Here is a 16,928-nt window from a genome sequence, read left to right on the forward strand (position 1 = left end):
AGTGCCTCTACGGGCCTGGCTCCATCCATGTAGTGCCTCTACGGGCCTGGCTCCATCCTCCTAGTGCCTCTACGGGCCTGGCTCCATCCACCTAGTGCCTCTACGGGCCTGGTTCCATCCGCCTAGTGCCCCGCCGGGCCTGCCTCCATCCACCTAGTGCCTCTACGGCCTGGCTCCATCTGCCTAGTGCCTCTACGGGCCTGGCACTATCTGCGTAGTGCCTCTACGGGCCTGGCTTCATCCTCCTAGTGCCTCCACAGACCTTGCTCCATCCACCTAGTGCCTCTATGGGCCTGGCTCCATCCACCTAGTGCCTCTACGGGCCTGACTCCATCCTCCTAGTGCCTCTACGGGCCTGGCTCCATCCACCTAGTGCCTCTACGGGCATGGCTCCATCCGCCTAGTGCCCCACCGGGCCTGCCTCCATCCACCTGGTGCCTCTATGGGCCTGGCTCCATCTGCCTAGTGTCTCTACCATCCTGGCTCCATCCGCCTAGTGCCTTTATTGGCCTGGCTCCATCTGCTTAGTGCCTCTACGGGCCTGGCTCCATCCGCCTAGTGCCCCGTCGGGCCTGCCTCCATCCACCTAGTGCCTCTACGGGCCTGGCTCCATCTGCCTAGTGCCTCTACGGGCCTGGCTCTATCTGCGTAGTGCCTCTACGGGCCTGGCTCCATCCTACTAGTGCCTCCACAGACCTGGCTCCATCCACCTAGTGCCTCTACGGGCCTGGCTCCATCCACATAGTGCCTCTACGGGCCTGGCTCCATCCGCCTAGTGCCTCTACAGGCCTAGCTCCATCTGCTTAGTGCCTCTACGGGCCTGGCTCCATCCTCCTAGTGCCTCTACAGGCCTGGCTCCATCCACCTCGTGCCTCTACAAGCCTGGCTCCATCCATGTAGTGCCTCTACGGGCCTGGCTCCATCCTCCTAGTGCCTCTACGGGCCTGGCTCCATCCACCTAGTGCCTCTACGGGACTGGTTCCATCTGCCTAGTGCCCCGCCGGGCCTGCCTCCATCCACCTAGTGCCTCTACGGGCCTGGCTCCATCTGCCTGGTGCCTCTATGGGCCTGGCTCCATCCGCCTAGTGCCTCTTTGGGCCTTGCTCCATCTGCCTAGTGCCTCTACGGGCCTTGCTTCATCCGCATACTGCCCTGCCGGGCCTGGCTCCATTTGCCTAGTGCCGAGTCTGGCTACATCCGTCTAGTGCCTCTACGGGCCTGGCTCCATCTGCCTAGTGCCTTTGCATGCCTGGCTCCATCCACCTCTATGGGCTTGGCTCTGTAGACCTAATGCCCAGCTGGGCCTGCCTCCATCCGTTTAGTGCCTCTACGTGCTTCGTGCCTATAAGGGCCTGGCTCCATCCGCATACTGCCTTGCCGGGCCTGGCTCCATTTGCCTAGTGCCTCTTTGGGCCTTGCTCCATCTGCCTAGTGCCTCTACGGGCCTTGCTTCATCCACATATTGCCCTGCCGGGCCTGGCTCCATTTGCCTAGTGCCGAGTCTGGCTACATTCGTCTAGTGCCTCTACGGGCCTGGCTCCATCCACATAGTGCCTCTACGGGCCTGGCTCCATCCACCTAGTGCCTCTACAGGCCTGGCTCCATCCACCTACTGCCTCTACGGGCCTGGCTCCATCCGCCTAGTGCCTCTACGGGCCTGGCTCCATCCGCCTAGTGCCTTTGTATGCCTGGCTCTATCAGCCTAATGCCTCTACGGCCCTGGCTTCACCTGCCTAGTGCCTCTACAGGCCTGGCTCCATCTGCCTAGTGCCTCTACGGGCCTGGCTCCATCCGCCTAGTGCCTCTATGGGCCTGGCTCCATCTGCCTAGTGCCTCTACGGGCCTGGCTACATCTGCCTAGTGCCTCTACGGGCCTGGCTCTATCTGCGTAGTGCCTCTATGGGCCTGGCTTCATCCTCCTAGTGCCTCCACAGACCTGGCTCCATCCACCTAGTGCCTCTACGGGCCTGGCTCCATCCACCTAGTGCCTCTACGGGCCTGGCTCCATCCACCTAGTGCCTCTACGGGCCTGGCTCCATCCTCCTAGTGCCTCTACAGGCCTGGCTCCATCCGCCTAGTGCCTCTACGGGCCTGGCTCCATCCGCCTAGTGCCTTTATGGGCCTGGCTCCATCTGCCTAGTGCCTCTACGGGCCTGGGTCCATCCATGTAGTGCCTCTACGGGCCTGGCTCCATCCTCCTAGTGCCTCTATGGGCCTGACTCCATCCACCTAGTGCCTCTATGGGCCTGGCTCCATCCACCTAGTGCCCCGCCGGGCCTGCCTCCATCCACCTAGTGCCTCTACGGGCCTGGCTTCATCTGCCTAGTGCCTCTACGGGCCTGGCTCTATCTGCGTAGGGCCTCTACGGGCCATGGCTCTATCCTCCTAGTGCCTCCACAGACCTGGCTCCATCCACCTAGTGCCTCTACGGACCTGGCTCCATCCACATAGTGCCTCTACGGGCCTGGCTCCATCTGCCTAGTGCCTCTACAGGCCTGGCTCCATCCGCCTAGTGCCTTTATGGGCCTGGCTCCATCCACCTAGTGCCTCTACGGGCCTGGCTCCATCCGCCTAGTGCCCCGCCGGGCCTGCCTCCATCCACCTAGTGCCTCTACGGGCCTGGCTCCATCTGCCTTGTGCCTCTACGGGCCTGGCTCTATCTGCGTAGTGCCTCTACATGCCTGGCTCCATCCTCCTAGTGCCTCCACAGACCTGGCTCCATCCACCTAGTGCCTCTACGGGCCTGGCTCCATCCACATAGTGCCTCTACGGGCCTGGCTCCATCTGCCTAGTGCCTCTACAGGCCTGGCTCCATCCACTTAGTGCCTCTACGGGCCTGGCTCCATCCGCCTAGTGCCTCTACAGGTCTGGCTCCATCCGCCTAGTGCCTCTACGGGCCTGGCTCTATCCGCCTAGTGCCTCTACAGGCCTGGCTCCATCTGCCTAGTGCCTCTACGGGCCTGGCTCCATCTGCCTAGTGCCTCTACGGGCCTGGCTTCTTCCGCCTAGTGCCTCTACGGGCCTGGATCCATCTGCCTAGTGCCTCTACGGGCCTGGCTCCATCCGCCCAGTGCCCCCCGGGCCTGCCTCCATCCACCTAGTGCCTCTACGGGTCTGGCTCCATCTGTCTAGTGCCTCTATGGGCCTGGCTCTATCTGCCTAGTGCCTTTACGGGCCTGGCTCCATCCTCCTAGTGCCTCCATGGGCCTTGCTCCATCCACCTAGTGCCTCTACAGGCCTGGCTCCATCCTCCTTGTGCCTCTACAGGCCTGGCTCCATCCACCTAGTGCCTCTACGGGCCTGGCTCCATCCATGTAGTGCCTCTACGGGCCTGGCTCCATCCTCCTAGTGCCTCTACGGGCCTGGCTCCATCCGCCTAGTGCCCCGCCGGGCCTGCCTCCATCCGCCTAGTGCCTTTATGGGCCTGGCTCCATCCACCTAGTGCCTCTACGGGCCTGGGTCCATCTGCTTCATGCCTATACTGCCCTGGTTCCATTCGCCTAGTGCCCCGCCGGGCCTGGCTCCATATGCCTATTGCCCCGCCGGGTCTTGCTTTGTGCCCCACCGGCTCTCTGTGCCCCACCCGGACGTGCTCCATCCGTCCTAATCGAGTGCTCCCAGCCCTTCCCACAAATAAACATTTTTATCAATAACAGCAAATATACTTTTTTTATATAGTACACAGTACTACACCATGGGAGCAAGGTAGTTGGTGGTCCTGTTTTCCTCTTTATAGCGGTCTTAGCAGGTGTTATCTTATTTCCTGTATCTAAACAAACAGAAGAGATGTTACACATAGAAAACTAAGTTGGAATTGCCAAATTCATCAATTTCATAGAAGAAACCAAAGTTGATGGCGTCTTCCCCACGGAGGAAGGGTATATCCCAGAAGTTGATCCTCCGGACTTCTCTCCTGATGACAGCCTGCGGAGGAAAAAAATCTATTACTGCTCTGCAAAGAGGGCAGGTATTGCTTTGTTCCCTCCATGTATCGATGCAGTTTGAATGAAATTGGTGGGAGCAGTGTAAGGTAGTGTCCTCTCCCACTTCAATTTCACTTAAACAGATAGTACATGTGGGCAGCGCCTGATACTCCCTGGCCAGTGGTCTGGCTGGTGCTGGCTGGTCCTCAGCAACGATGCGGTCCCTTGGAGATCTACTTCTATTGGACCTGGCGTTCTCCTGTTGCTGTCGGCGAGCTGTCCTGGACCGTGTGCGCTGTGCAATCGGTGAATCCATGCCTGAAATAACAATGTCAGAGATTTCAGCATTTCTGTCATGTAACCCATTCTATCACAGTTTTAATCATTAAATGACTAAGGCAATTTTTAACAAATTTCAATTGCGCATGTGGCTGTCTCATAGGTAAACCAGAAAATTTGATATTATTTAAGACTTAAAGTGGTTCTGAAAGCAGTTTTTTTTACCTTAATATGTCCTCTGCACTAAGGTAAAAAAAACCTTCTGCATGCAGCTCTTCCCCTTATACTTACAAGAGCTTGATCGCAATGCAGCTCTGTGCACTAGATCAGAGGCTCCTGTAAGTTAATTTTAGTACACAGTATAATACCCAATATATATTTTTTAAAATAATATAAAAGATGTTTGTTCAATTAAATCGATATCAAATGTCAAGATTTAGATGTGCGTACTCCTGTGAGATGGCAACAAACTACACTACCTGAAATGTTCCATAGGCAACACTTGAAAAGCCTTTACAGGTTATCCATTTAGAGTTACATGTGAGCTCTGGCTCTAGAATTATTGCTCTCACTATGAAGTTCACAGTGATACCTATATACATGTACAGTGGGGCAAAAAAGCATTTAGTCGACCAGCAATTATGCAAGTTCTCCCACTTAAAAAGATGAGAAAGGCCTGTAATTGTCATCATAGGTATACCTCAACTATGAGAGACAAAATGTGGAAACAAATCCAGACATCACATTGTCTGATTTTTAAAAGAATTTATTTGCAAATTATGGTGGAAAAAAGTATTTGGTCAATATCAAAAGTTGATCTCAATACTTTGTTATATATCCTTTGTTGGCAATGACAGAGGTCAAACGTTTTCTGTAAGTCTTCACAAGGTTGTCACACACTGTTGCTGATATGTTGGCCCATTCCTCCATGCAGATCTCCTCTAGAGCAGAGATGTTTTGGGGCTGTCGCTGGGCAACACGGACTTTCAACTCCCTCCAAAGGTTTTCTATGGGGTTGAGATCTGGAGACTGGCTAGGCCACTCCAGAGCCTTGAAATGCTTCTTACGAAGCCACTCCTTTGTTGCCCGGGCGGTTTGTTTGGGATCATTGTCATGCTGAAAGACCCAGCCACGTTTCATCTTCAATGCCCTTGCTGATGGGAGGAGGTTTGCACTGGAGTGTGACTGTTTGAGGTTGTGGACAGGTGTCTTTTATACTGATAACAAGTTCAAACAGGTGCCATTGATACAGGTAATGAGTGGAGGACAGAGGAGCCTCTTAAAGAAGAAGATACAGGTCTGTGAGAGCCAGAAATCTTGCTTGTTTGTAGGTGACTTATTTTCCACCATAATTTGCAAATAAATTCTTTCAAAAATCAGACAATGTGATTGTCTGGATTTGTTTCCACATTTTGTCTCTCATAGTTGAGGTATACCTTTGATGACAATTACAGGCCTCTGTCACCTTCTTAGGTGGGAGAACTTGCACAATTGGTGGCTGACTAAATACTTTTTTGCCCCACTGTATGATGCAATCACGGTTTACATATGCTTGTCAATCTATATGTTCTAAAGGCAGAAGGTATACACCCTCACATGGTCAGTTTGGAATCAATTCAGACATTCTCCAAAGATTGGCTATTCTGTATAATTTGTTGCTCTACTGTCTGCCAGTCTCGAATTGGATACCCCGGCTTAATTCGTCCGTAGCGCTCGAGTGCCAGCCCCAATCCCCCCTCCCATTTTTTCCCCCTTCCCCCTCTCTACCTTACCTCACACTGTACACCCTTTCTCTGTCCTATATAGGTTACTTGCATAATGATTGATTTGCGGATGTCTATATACTGATTACTTCGATTACATCTACCACTTTATTACTTACCACATATTTATGACTACATAGATGGCAGAATTGATACTCGTGTCATTTAAGATATTGGCAGAGGCTCCTTATATACTTGGTTTCATAATGTTTCTATATTGTATTTTTTACAGCTATTAAAGTATTGTGTTTACGCCCATAAGCTCGCCCTTTACAGGTGATTACAATAACTTGGTACACACCCTCTATTTGGTCCAGAGTGCACTTAAGTTCTTTTTCCTACTAAATGCACCAGCATTCTCTTTGTATCGCCTAGAATGTACCGGTGGTGGAAAGTGCATTTTTTTGTGATCTACAATTTCTCTATTAGTTATGTAAGGTTGCTCTCAGCCTCTCATAATCTAGGGACTGCTGTACAGAAAATCCTTGGAGTACTAGGATCCAAAATAATTGTGATACATAAATAGTGCGTTGTCTAACAGTGACATTCAAAAAACAGTATGTCATATGTGCATCAAAGTATAAATAAATATCCAAAGAAATCAACCTTGTAAATATATAAATCAGTATAGAATTTAACACATGCAACACTTAAACCTTAATGAGTTAATAGCTGAATGTACTTAAAGGGGTTGTAAACCCTCATGGTTTTTCACCTTAATGCATTCTATGCATTAAGGTGAAAAACCTTCTGTAGTGCTGCAGCCCCCCAGCCCCTCCGTTTTACTTACCTGAACGCTGTCATCCTCCTGCCGGGAACAAGCACACCAGATCTATCTGGTGTCTTGTGCCCTGATTGGATAGAAGCAATTGGCTTCTGCTGCTGTCAATCAAATTCAATGACGCAGTGCCAGGGGGCAGGCCGAGTCCTGCATTCTGTGTGAATGGACACAGATGCAGGACTTGGGAGTGCGCCCACACGGGTGTCCACCAAGAAGAGCCTTCTCCAACGTGACACTCGATACGGGGAGGAGCCACCAGCGTCGCTGAGGGACACCAGAAGAGGAGGACCGGGCCACTCTGTGCAAAACTAACTGCACAGTGGAGGTAAGTATGACATGTTTGTTATTTAAGAAAAAAACAAATGTTCATAAACAGGTGAGTAAAAGTCCACTAAAGTTGTCCATTCATATCCATGGTATTGCAGTGTCCTCATGCACAACAAATGCAAAGTGTCAGTGCTCCACCACTGTGTTCTAAGCAAACTAACTGGCCGCTTACCAGAAGTTTAGATCCACAGGTGATCCTATGCGCATTTCAAGTGTACTGATAGAATGGATACCAGTTTATATTTTTGATTTCACTATAATCTTTGATTTGTTTTTACATTTTTTGTCACATAATCCCTTTTAATTTGGGTTCTGAGTGTAATAGTCACTTCACACTGTTAAATTCAATACTGATTTATATATTTACAAGGTTGATTACTTTGGATTTTTATCTTTACTTTGATGCATATATGACATACTGTTTTTTGAATGTCACTGTTAGACAGCGCACTATTTATGTTTCATAGCAGTTTTTCTATTTGGTTTTCTTGTGTAAAATTTGAGAATGCAATAAAAACAGACTAAACATAAAGGCAGAAAGTTTTTTACCTTAATGCATTTTCTGCATTAGTGTTAAAAACATTCTGCATGCAGCTCTCCCCCTTACACTTACTTGAGCCTGATCTTGATCCAGTGCTATGCACGAGAGCAGAGGCTCTCTCTGCTCTCTCCCTCTTCATTGGCTCAGAGACAGCAGCGGAAGCCATTGTTTCTTAGCTGCTGTCAATCACAGCCAGTGAGAAGGGAGCAGGGGGGCAGGGTCATATGGCACACAGAGCCAGCTTAGGAGCGGGCCCACACGAGTGCCCTCATAGGAAGTGTATTGATGCGGGGGGTACTCTGTGGGGGTACTCTGCAGAGACGAGTAACCAGGAGAGCTGGAAGGGGGACCTGAAAAGAGGAGGATCTGGGTTGCCCTGTGCAAAACCATTGCACAGAGCTGGTAAGTATGACTTGTTTGTTATTTCAAAGATAAAAAAATTTGGTTTAGAATCACTTTAATGTTCAGATTCATGGATAAGTCCAATGATGACTAGTTAAATTGAAATTAAACCTTCCTAATCTTCTATTCACAGAGAACAGAGCCATCTATAATACATCATACTGCACATTTGCATGAAAAATATACGTAAATGAATTTTAGTGCACAAAATAATACCCAATTTTGCTGGTAAAATATAACAGATAATGTGTCAGGTAATTCATTACCAAACGCCAAGATTTAAAATTGCACACTCCTGTGAAAAGGCAACAAACTAAGGTACCTGAAATTGTCATAGGCCACACACAGAAGCCTTTATAGGTTATCTGTTTAGTGTTAAATGTGAGCTCTGGCTCTAGAATTATTGTTCTCACTATGAGGTTCACAGCGATACGTCACATGTATTTTTTTTATTACTTTTTTTTTTACACTTTTTTAAAATGTATTTTTTTCATACAACTTTATTGCTATTACAAGGGGTGGAAAAAACCCCTGTGATAGCTTTGGGCAGTGACAGCCAGGTACTTTTCATGGAGAAATCAGGGGTCTGTTGGATCCTTGATCCCTCCTCTGCCCTGCAAGACAGCTGATTAGATAGAGGTCTGCTTTTTACTGCACACAAACACAATATAATACACAATTTTTTTGCTAAACTATAAAAGATAATGTGTCAGGTAAATATATACCACCGGAAGACTCGATCTGCGATCCGCCACTTCCGGTGGCTATAGACAGACTGACATGAAGCCAGAAACGGCTTTGTTCCAGTCTCCTGAATGTAAACACGGAAGCAACGTCATGACGTCACTTTCTGTTTACTCGGCTGCCAATGGCGCCGGATTTTAAAAAATATACAGTATTTAGATACGCCGTTTTTGGTGATCTGAATACCTTGAAGTGCAAAGGAGGGATTGGAGGTCTTTTAGACCCCCGATCCCTCCATAAAGAGTACCTTTCACCACCTATTACTGTCACAAGGGATGTTTACATTCCTTGTGACAGCAATAAAAGTGATCAAATCTTTTTTGTAAAAAACACAATTTAATAATATAAAAATAAATAAGAAAAAAAAAACATTTTTAAAGCGTCCCCGTCACCGCGAGCTCGCGCAGCAAAGAAAATGCATACGGAAGTCATGCCCGCATATGTAAACGGTGTTCAAATCACACATGTGAAGTATCACCGCAATCATCAGAGCAAGTGCAATAATTCTAGCTTTAGACCTCCTCTGTAATGCTAACCTGGTAACCGTAAAAAAAAAATTTATAGCGTTGCCTATGGAGATTTTTAGGTACCAAAGTTTGTCGCCATTCCACGAGTGCGTGCAATTATAAAGCGTGACATGTTTGGTATCTATTTACTCAGTGTGACATCATCTTTCAAATTATACAAAAAAATTGGGATAACTATACTGTTTTGTTTTTTTTAAATTCATGAAAATGTCCCTTTTCCCAAAAAAGTTGTGATTAAAACACCGCTGCACAAATACAGTGTGACATAAAATATTGCAACAATCGTCATTTTATTCTCTAGATTCTCTGCTAAAAAATATATATATATATATATATATATATATATATATATATATATATATATATATAATGTTTGGGGGTTCTATTGTTCTCACTCTGGTGTTCACAGCGGTACCTCATTGAGTGATGCAATCACTGTTTATATATGTGTGCAAGACCTACATGCGCATTTGGGTGTGTGAACAGGGGACGGGGTAGTTTAAATTTTTTTTCATATTTTAAAAATAAACAAAAGTGAATGGGCGGCTGTAAAAATTGATAACGGGATTGGTTAACATATAAACTCTAAATAAACAATTAGAAACTGGTAGCAAAATGTAATTATTTAACAAGGTTAGAAAAGGAATTCTTCTCCCTTTTAGCCTAGGTTTACACTGACAGCGGGAATGAAATCGATTTCTTTTTACCTCATGTCAGTCACTACATTGGGGGCGATTTCAGAGACATCTGTGTTGGTTTCTGCACAGATGTCTATTGAAATCGCACCCCGAAGTCCCCAAAAGTAGTACAGAAACTACTTTTGGGAATCGGTGCGGCGTCGCACCGATTCAGACGGTGCCATTGCTGGCAATAGATGCCGATTTTGCATGCGATTTGACATGTCAAATCGTATGCCAAATCGCTGCAATGTGAACCAGGGCTTATGACCAGAGTCAATGCCCAATCCTAATTTTGCAACTGTGACATGTGTTCGTAAAACTGTGCATATCATCACAACTACTTGTATCCAGGTGGATTATACCGTACCTTTTTTGTGCTAGAAATTTACTTAGAACCCCCAAACATTATATATATTTTTTAGCAGAGGCCCTATAGAATAAAATGATGGGTGTTGTAATTTTTTATGTCACACAGTATTTGTGCAGCAGTTTTTCAAACTCATTTTTTTGGGGGAAATAATAAAATAATAATAATACATCATATTGTTCGTGTGAAAGATGAAGTTACGCTGATTAAATAGATACCCAATATGTCACACTTTAAAATTGCATCTGCCCGTGGAATGGTGGCAAACTATGGTGCTTAAAATTCTCCATAGGCAACGCTTTCAACGCCTTTACAGGTTACCAGTTTAGATTTACACAGGAGGTCTGGTTGCGACAATACCTCACATGTGTGGAATGATCACCCTTTACACATGCGTGTAAGCACAGTGGGATGGGAGTGCTTTAATTTTTTTTTTTAATTATTATTATTTATTTTATATAAACATTTTTTTTTATTTATTTATTTTACATTTAGAGCTCGGGAAAGGTGGCAGAGGGAGGGGGGGCCCCCTTCTGCCACCCACAGAAGTGATTGAGTGGCTGTTTAGACCTTCTAATCACTTCTGCCACAAACAGAATCGCTAACTGAAAAAACCCATACTGGAATGAGGCCTGTAGGTGCCGACATCATCCCAGTATAACTACTTTAACCCGAGGACTTCCATGGATGTCCTATAGGCAGGAAGTAGTTAGATTTAGCTGTATATTTTAGGACATTACAGTGTATCACCACCAAAAAAACTGCACAAATAATTCTCCTGTTCTTGACGATCACAGCAATACCACATGTGTGTGTGATTTGTTTTTTGTGCCCATAATAGAGCCAATAAACAATAGTATGTATTGTAAGAACACATATATGGAGCATCCAGGTTTAAAGCCCACTTCCTGGATGCCTCATATATGTGTTATGCGGTCATGAAGTGGTTAATATGGTACAATTGTCATACCTGTTGGGTCACGTCGTGGTATTTCACGATTGTTGCGCCGTTGACGCCGCGGCATCTTGATGGTACTAGATGGTATCGCAGGTGAATGAAGGTTTATCTAATAATAAATAACATAAATAATAAATAATTAGAGAAATGTAGAATAATACTACAAATAATAATACTAATACTTTCTGCTATAAAACATATCCAATAAAAAATTTAAAAAATTGAATTTCTTCATAAATGTATGCCAATGTGTATTCTGCTACATATTTTTGTTAAAAAAAATCCCAATAAGCGTATGTTGATTGGTTTGCACAAAAGTTATATCATCTACAAACAATAGGACATTTCTATTCATGTTTTACTAGTAATGGTGGTGATCAGCAACGTATAGTGGACTGTGATGTTGCGCCGGACATTCTGATACTGACACTTTTTGGGGACCAGTGACACTAATACTGTGATCAGTGCTAAAAATATGCACCGTCACTGTACTAATGACACTGGCTGGGAAGGGGTTAACATCAGGGGTGATCAAAGGGTTAACTGTGTGCCTCACCAGTGTTTATGTGAACTGTGTGAGGTGCTTTTACTAGGGGATAAGATGGAATGTAGCAGGGACACAAATGCCATCCCTTCCCTCTGTCAGAATGGCAATCTGCCTTGTTTACATAGGCAGATCAGAGTTCTGTCTCTCTGCCCAACGATCGGCTGGCAGACATCTAGTACCTTGCACCCGTCGATTGGCTTCCGCTGTGTATAATGAAGCGAGCTGTTGTATTTATACATGATCCAGCACACAACTGCCACCCTGTAGCAATAAAGCTAGTATAGGGCAGTCCGGAAGCGGTTAAAGGAGAAGTCCAGCCTGGACTCATTCGGTCAGATGCTGCATCCACCTAGGTAAGTATGAATATGGAATAAAAAAATTCCATACTTCTCTTTTAATATCCAAAGTAAATTCACTCATCCATACATGTCTCCATGCTTTATTTTATTGAGAAATCACTTTGAAAAACATCCTCAGCATTTTTAGCAATGACCTTCTTCAGTAAGGGCAAATGATTCATGTAGCATTTACTTCCTGGAATCCATCAGCCCTTAGTTCCGGCATGCAGGGAGGAGTGTGTGCTTAGCTGAGAAAGCCTCTCCTTCCCTCCTCCAGATGAAAGAAGAAAATACCCATGAAGACTCCTGGGAAGTATGACATAATTTTAGCCTAGGCCACAAACCAGGAAGCAACTGAAGAAATGTAAAAAAAAAAAAAAAAGATTAAGGGCCGGTTACTGCGATGTCCGAGATCGGATGTGATAAGCACCACACTGCAGTGAAAATCACATCCGATCTCTGTGCGATGTGCATCGCATTCGGACCAAACTTGCACAGGACCCTTTTTTTGGTCCGCAGCAGAATCGGATCGCATGGGTGTTCACACCATGTGATCCGATTCCTGTGCATGTTTGCAGATCGCACTGCGATATGCGAACTGATTTGGGGGTGTCATTAACTTTTAACTGACACTCCCAGCAGTTCGCATAGGGCAGCCGGGAGACATGCGATGCGGGTACCTGCAGTAGATTTGCAGCGTTCCCGCATTGCAGCAGTGGGAACCGGCCCCAAAACAAGTAAATATGATATATCTTCTTATCTATTTACTCATGCGAGCAGCATAAACATTTAACCACTTCAATACAGGGCACTTATACACCTTCCTGCCCAAACCAATTTTCAGCTTTCAGTGCTGTCGCAGTTTGAATGACAATTGCGCAGTCATACAACACTGTACCCAAACTAAATTGTTAACATTTTGTTCCCACAAATAGAGCTTTCTTTTGGTGGTATTTGATCACTTCTGCGGTTTTTATTTTTTGCTAAAAAATTAAAAAAGACTGAAAAAATTTTGAAAAAAATAAAAGTTTTGCTTTTGTTTCGGTTAAAAATTTTTGTAAATAAGTACGTTTTCTCTTTCACTGATGGGCACTGATAAGGCGGCACTGACAGGCACTGATAAGGCGGCACCGACGGGCACTGACGATGGGCATGTGACACTGATGGGCACTGGTAGGCGGCACTGATGGGTGGCACTGATATGCAGCACTGATGGGCATTGATAGGTGGCACTGATGGGCACTCATGGGTGGCACTGATGGGCACTGAAAGGCTGCAAAGATGGGTTCTTATGGGTGGCACTGATAGGCGGCACTGATGGGCACTGATAGGCACTGATACGTGGCACTGATGTGCACTGATACGTGGCACTAATATGAGGCACTGATAGGCATCCCTGGTGGCACTGGCAGTGGTAGGCATTGCGAGTGGGCACTGATTGTCAGCTGCCTGGGCACAGATTAGTATTTCCCTGGGGGTATACCTGGTGATCCAGTGTGGATGGCCATCCTGGTGGTCCTGGTCGGCTTTCCTGGTGGTCCTGGGCGGCTCCCCTGGTGATCCTGGGTGGGATCCGAGGGGGCGCTGTGCTGATAAACAATCAGCACAGACCCCCCCTGTCAGGAGAGCAGCCAATCGGCTCTCCTCTACTCGCGTCTGTCAGAGACGCCGATCACCGTCTTTTCCTATTTACATCATTATCAGTCGTGATTGGACACAGCTGATCCTGTGGTAAAGAGTATCCGTCAGAGACTCTTTACCTAGATCGGAGTTGCGGTGTGTCAGATTGACACACTGCATCAACGATCGCTGCGATGCGCGCCCCCGGGGGCGCGCATCGGCTTAATATCCTGAGAACGTCATATGACGCCCAGTCAGGTTATTGAAACCACTTTGCAGCCGTCATTTTGCTATATGGCGGGAGGCAAGTGGTGAAAATAGTTAATGTGATTGAGAGAGTTTAGTTGCACATTAAGACCCCTTTCACGCTGAGGCGGTTTTCAGGCATTTTAGCGATAGAAATAGCTTCTAAATAGCACCTGAAAACCACCTCCTATTAATTTCAGTGTGTCTTTTCACACTGGGGCGGTGCATTTGGGGGACGTTAGGAAAAGTCCTGCAAGCAGCATCTTTGGGGCGGTGTGGGAGCACTGTATACAGCGATCCTAAAACGACCTGCTCATTGAAATGAATGGGCAGCGCTTCCAAAGCACCTGAAAAAAGTTTCGGAAGTGCCGCAACACAGCGTTTTTAACCCCTTCTTTGGTGTTAAATGCGCCCCGCTTGCGGCCTAAAAGTGCCACTACAACTAGCAGCGCTTTAGCACTAATGCGGTCGGGGCCCCAGTGTGAAAGGGGTCTAATGTATTTATCTTTGATTGATTGACAACACCCGCTCACCACCATCACGTATAAGAGAGTGGAGAGATTGGCAATTTTATATGAGAACACAGCGCACCTGGCACTATGATATGGTAATAACAGAACACAGCGCGGTGTACTGCACCTTTTATTGTATGTATGCTTTGGACTGTAAATCTAGACTTTTTTTCCTTTTTATTTTTAGTTTGAAGATTAGTACAAAACGTTGTTGTGTTTTTTTTATTGCTCACTTTGTCACATTTATGACTTATTCTGTTCCAGTTCCAGCTACCACAGCACCAGTATGCTGTCATCGACATGCTAATTCATGTTTTTTTTCATTCTTTATTTATTCCAGATATGCCAGAAAGTAAAGACATAAAACTGGTCACAAGTTACACTGATTACAGATTGTTTCACAATTGAAAACAAGATCAACAATCATGAGAGGTCAAGGGGGTAGAGAAGAGACTTTCCAGGTAATTTCAGCAAATAGAGAGGAAGCACCAGCAAAGACAGACATGCTTATGAATTGTGTCATAACACTTGACCACCATTAAGAGACGCTAATGAAATGACATTCCATTCCTTATTTTAGATGTCATTATATTACATTTTTGTGTTTCTGTGCTTCTTTATGCAATGCAGGCAGATCATGGTTGGTGCGAGGTGCTGGCAGGGAGCTGTACATAGCTTCCTGAAAACATCACCATACCCTCCCTCGGTACTGGTCCTAACAACCCTCAGCCCTGATGCAAGCAGTGTGTTGGCTCTTGAAATGAGTTATGCAAAAATACCTTGATGCACGGATGGCAATCTGGAGGAGTGGGTCTTCCTAGGCAGCCTTTAAAGAGGAAGGAAAATCCACTTTTTAACTTGTACCTATAATAAGGCTTACCTGTAGGTACAGTGAATATCTTCTAAACTTGCATTGTTTAGGAGAAATTCACATGGGATGCAGCCAGTGATGTCACCGGTGCATGCAATCTGAAGGGATGGCAAACCCTACCCAGAGCATCCATACAGCCCGCAAACCCAGAAGGGTGAAGATGGAAGCACAGGGGAGCCGTGACAGCACTGCGCTAGAGGACTCCATGCAAAGGTAAGTCTGTCATAATGTGCTAGTATCATAGGCGTGCGCACAGGGTGTGCCTGGTGTGCCTGGGCACACCCTAATCGCCTTGTGTGGTGCATATTCCCCCCTGTTTAGGCCACTGATATTTCATCCCCCAAAAAAATGTTACAAAAATAATTAAAAAAAATAAATAAATAAACAAAATTACACTGTCCACTGCCCTACTGACACCATCAGTACATATACACATGCATATGTATTTGAGCTTTGGGGTGCACACCCTAATGCAAGAGGCTGCGCACACCTATGGCTAGTATGCAGTGCATACTAGTACATAATGACTTAAACCTGTCATTTTTATATGTTTGTGGTGGTTTACTACCACTTTAATTAGCTGAAGTTTGCCTTTAATTTGTTGGTCAGGTCCAACTAAATCTGCTAGTACATCTAACAATACCCTTTTCCCAGATTGACAATGCTGTTGTCCAAAGGTGGAGATGCTCTTAAGCTGTACAAAAATTCTTTGTACATTCAATCGAAAATCGCAAAAAATAGTGCAGGAACCTTATTTTTCAAATCAGTGTGGCACCGCAAAGTAGGAGCCACACCAATTTGAACCATTGTCGACAAGAGGCAGAGACTTTTCATGCGATTTAGAACCGCATGACAAGCAGTACCAGTGTGAATGGGGGCTTAATGATTTGTATTTCTGCCAGTCCTGAGAATTATGCCCTGTACACATGGTCGGACATTGATTGGACATTCCGACAACAAAATCCATGGATTTTTTCCGACGGATGTTGGCTCAAACTTGTCTTGCATGCACATGATCACACAAAGTTGTCGGAAAATCCGATCGTTCTGAACGTGGTGACGTAAAACATGTACATCGGGACTATAAACGGGGCAGTAGCCAATAGCTTTCATCTCTTTATTTATTCTGAGCATGCGTGGCACTTTGTGCGTCGGATTTGTATACACATGATCGGAATTTCCGACAACGGATTTTGTTGTCTGAAAATTTTATAGCAAGCTCTCAAACTTTGTGTGTCGGAAATTCCGATGGAAAATGTGTGATGGAGCCTACACACGGTCGGAATTTCCGACAACAAGGTCCTATCACACATTTTCCGTCGGAAAGTCCGACCTTGTGTACAGGGCATTACACAGCTCTGCCACACAGCACAGCCAGGCTTGAAGTATAGTAGATCTGATTTTTCTTTGCTAACTGGATACTGAAAAGATATGCTGTAGTCTGATGAGCTTGTTTCTCTGTTACTTTGCTCTCTCCTCCCAAAACTGACTGGCTCCCTATG

The sequence above is a fragment of the Aquarana catesbeiana genome, linkage group LG04 (assembly GCF_042186555.1).
Source record: "Aquarana catesbeiana isolate 2022-GZ linkage group LG04, ASM4218655v1, whole genome shotgun sequence".
NCBI lineage: Eukaryota > Metazoa > Chordata > Amphibia > Anura > Ranidae > Aquarana > Aquarana catesbeiana.